Consider the following 4211-nt stretch of genomic DNA (forward strand, 5'->3'; position numbering starts at 1 on the left):
GTATCTGGGCACGCTATTCAGGACAGGGGACCATTTACTTACTTGTGCATGCTCTGTAAACTATGTGAGCTTCTTTTTTTGTTAAAAGCAGTATATGACTTTTTCTACTACTACTTTCTTCTCTACCCTTTGGCTACCAAACTAGCTCAGGTTTGGGAATCAACTCTACATCTTCTCCAAGACTAACATGACAAAGTCATTAAGCTTCCCTGCAATCCATCTCTTCCCTCATACCTTTGTGGTCTAATGACTGCTATTCATGTAAAAAGCCTGTTTTATTATTTTTCATAAAGTCTTTAGCAATATCCAGGGCCAACTCTTTTTTGCTTGCCTTATCATCAGCCTACAGTTGTTTCTCCACAGCTTGTGCTCCTTTTTCTTTTCCGGATTTGGGCACAACCTCCATTTTTAAAAAGGATGCCTATTACATCTTCCTCAGTCTTGCCTGTTAGTCACACCAATCTCCTCATGGTTGTGCCTTTCAGAGGCTGCAGTCTTACACTCTAACCTGAGAGTAAGGTCCATTCAACAAAATGGGTTTTACTTCTAAGTAAACATATCTGTATAGGCATATGCTCCTTAGTTTGTGTCAGTCCAATTTATCTGAGCTTTCTGTTGTAGTGGCTTTCAATAACCTTCATGCATCCTGAATAAATTTGACCATCCTAACTCTCTTTCAATTAACTGACTCCCTTATTTTCAAATGCTCCCTCAAAATTAAATGAGACGGTGCTGAACTTGCAGGGTGTGTCTCCATTGACATATGTCTTGAGTATTAAAGTACTCAGGTTATTAAGTAAGATATCTCACACTAGGTCCTGAGCATCATTTGGGTTGAATTGTACATCACAGTATAATACTATGCATGCCTATTCAGAAATAAGTCCCACTGTATTCAATAGAGCTGCCTTCCAGGTAAGTGTGTACTGAATTCCAACTTTAACCTTCTCTAGTCCAGCATTTCTCAAACTGTGGGTTGGGACACACTGTGGGTGGGTTGCGAAATGGTTTCAGGTACGTCGTGAAGCACCTAGCTTAGCCACAATTGAAAATACAGGGTACAGGGCTGCTGGGCAGGGTGGGCTCCCAGTGGGAAAGAGGTACGGTGCTTTGTCCTAAATAGGTGGGATGCTGGAAAGGGGGGGGAGGGTTGTGTGGTTGGACAAAGATCCAAGTCTGTGTTCTGCTTTGATTTCTGAGCTGGAATGTTTGAATTCTGAGTTATGCAAAATAACTATATGAGCATGCGTGTAATGGAAACTTTGGCTGATCATGGCTTAAATTTGAAGACTAACTTGATGGTGTTGCTTCTGGCCATGACATCACTTCCAGAGGGTCCCAACAGATTGTCATTCTAAAAAATAGGCACTGGTGCTAAAAAGTTTGAAAACTGATGCTCTGGTCAGTTAATGAAGGGCCCAAACCTACCCAACTTTCCAGCACTGGTGCAGCTGCAGTGCAGTCCCGAGGTAAGGGAACAAACATTCCCTTATCTTGAGGAGGCCCCTGTGACTGCTGCCCCACCACAGGATGCAGCGCATGACCCATTGGCATGGCTGCACCAGGACTGGAAAATTGGATAGGATTGGGCCCGAAGTCAGCTAATGCACAATCATTTATCACATTTAGAAATTGTGTCTATTTGTTGCAAGCTGAACTAGAGATGTGAGCTCCCCTTACTGATTTTTGGACAACAGGACTGTGGCTAACACAGCCCTGTGTGCATGCTAATGAGCATATCTGGTCTGCCTTTGCTCCAATCCTACAAATACCTGCACCATCTGAGCTAGAGAGTCCAGCTACCATAGGAGGAGAAGGAAGTCTGGTCTAGAGGGTAGAGCCTCCATTAGCCTGAAGATAACATCAGAAGGTCACCAGTTTGAGGACACCAGCAGCTCCCTGAATGGCTGAGAATGGCGAGAACTTGAAGCAGCTGACAAGCTGAACTGAGTGATTCCTGCTGTGAGCAAGAAGCGTCTTGGCTGCCCTCCATGTGAGAGATGGAGCTGCTTGTCAACCTGTGTGGGAGAACTGGAGGCCAGCAGTGAGACCAAACCAGGAAGATCCATTCTGAAATGTTGTTGGTTCTTGAAAGAGAGAACCTCTATGATTGTAAAAATCCCCTCGAGGGATTTAGAAATGCCTGCCTATGTAAACCACTTTGAATAAAGTCAGAGGAGTAATCCGATGACCAAAAAGGTGGTATATAAATACCAAGTTGTTGTTGTTGTTGTTGTTGTTGTTGTTGTTGTTATTATTACCATAGGGGGTAAGCACCACTCCCAGCATCTAGCTTGTCCAATGTGTTGGGGGACCTCTGCAGTAACTGGTCCCATACTTTTGAGTGCTTTTCTGTATTAATTCTATCAAACAAACATATATTATTAGAATTATTGCCAACAAACAAAAGTGTGTGCATTTTCTATGCGATCGCTTGCATTAGTGTTTAAGATGGGAACATTAAGGTGAAATATACTGCAGTTATTTTTATTTCAGAAATCTAACATGTGAGACAAAATACATGTTTGCACCCGCCCCCCAATACACTTTGAGCCCAATCCTATCCAAAGCACTGAAACAATGCAGCAACAATGCAGCAAGGGAAACAAACATTCCCTTACCTTGCAGAGGCTTCCATGACTGCCTTCCCCCACTGCAAGATGCCACACACATCCTTTTCGCATGGCTGCATCAGTGCTGGAAAGGTGAATAGAATTGGGCCCCTTGTCCCTTCTGTGCCTCTCCCAACAGTTTTTTTTTTTCTTGTGCTGCCACTGGAACCTATAATAGCAAAATGCAAGCTACCTGTCATGTAAAGTGGGAAGGTGAACTGAATCACACCGGAGTGAACACTGCTGTATCTGACAGTGGAGCTGGTGACAGCGAAGAGGGGATATTTGGCAGTTATACTGGTGTTTTCAGAGAAGTTGTCACTTCAGTTAAGTGGATGCTTGTAAAAGTGGGTTTGACTCCAGGTTTGTTTTTTTCTGATATGCTGGGGATTAATGTAATTGGAAAATAGATAAACATGAGAATCAGATACGGGGGAGAGCTGTACAATCAGATGTGTTCCTTACTAGCTGGTGTGTAATTACTGCATTGTTTCTGCTATCATTTCATCTTACAGTATACAAAGGCCTGCAAGATAAATATCACAGAGTACATAATATTGAACGCAATAATGAACAGCGATGCACATTAGGCCTCCTCTGACTCAACACTTGGTGGTATAATACTGACTAGAATTACATCCCAATCCTATTCTCCCCTCCCCCGCTGATGTAGCAATGCCAAAATGACTACCACTGCATTGAGGGTATGCATTGAGGGTTTACCCCTCAATGAGGGGGCAGTTGCAAAGGTCTGCTCTGGGTAAAGGAACATTTGATCCTTTATGCAGGGGGTAAGCTTCCACAGCATGGAAACGTCCACTTGGACCTGCAGTAATGAATCCACTGGTACAGGTGTGCATGGGCTCATGCTGCGGGATCGGGTCCAGGAAGGGGGTTAGGATTCGGTGCCACCAAACCTGCCCCCTTCCCGGACCTGATCTGCTCTTCCTTGTGCCTGTCACTACCTTGTTCCTCCCTCCGCCACCCTTTTCCACCCTCCCCATCTTGCCTCTCCCGCCATCCTACCTGCCTTAATGGGTCGTCCGGTATCGACCGACGAGCACAAAAAGACTCCAGCCTTCCTGCCAGACCTCCTGCAGCATGCTGTTCTGTGTGCTGCCAGAGCACTTTTTGGTTGGTTGGTTGGCAACCTTCAGTCTCGAAAGACTATGGTATAAGCCTACAGCACCTGGTATTCCCAGGCGGTCTCCCATCCAAGTACTAACCAGGCCTGACCCTGCTTAGCTTCCGAGATCAGACGAGATTGGGCATGTGCAGGGTAACAGTTGCAGCCAGAGCACTTTTTACGACTTCCATAAGGTCGTCTCCATCGGTAGAATGTGCATTCTGCATTCTGCTGGTGGCTAGGCCCAATAAGATTTCGCCATTCGACTGGTAAACTAGTAGGTATCAGAGGATCATCTCTGGGTACTGGCCAGTGACATCACTAGGGTTTTCATCCCCTGGTGTGGGAGGCCAGTGCATCACTCCCATGATGGACCTCCTTCCATGCAGTGGGCAGTGCAATGACCTGGGTGGTGGGCATGGTTTTGTACCATTACCCCACCCCGCTGGATTTTTTACTATATCTTTTGATAG

The 4211-nt window shown here is 45.3% G+C and overlaps 1 pseudogene; it reads right to left on the bottom strand.

Moving 5' to 3' along the window:
* Nucleotides 1-3789: 3789 nt before the first annotated feature.
* On the bottom strand, nucleotides 3790-3906 carry LOC136654704 (5S ribosomal RNA; annotated as a pseudogene).
* Nucleotides 3907-4211: the final 305 nt, after the last annotated feature.

The sequence above is a fragment of the Tiliqua scincoides genome, chromosome 5, assembly GCF_035046505.1.
Source record: "Tiliqua scincoides isolate rTilSci1 chromosome 5, rTilSci1.hap2, whole genome shotgun sequence".
Taxonomy (NCBI): Eukaryota; Metazoa; Chordata; class Lepidosauria; order Squamata; family Scincidae; genus Tiliqua; species Tiliqua scincoides.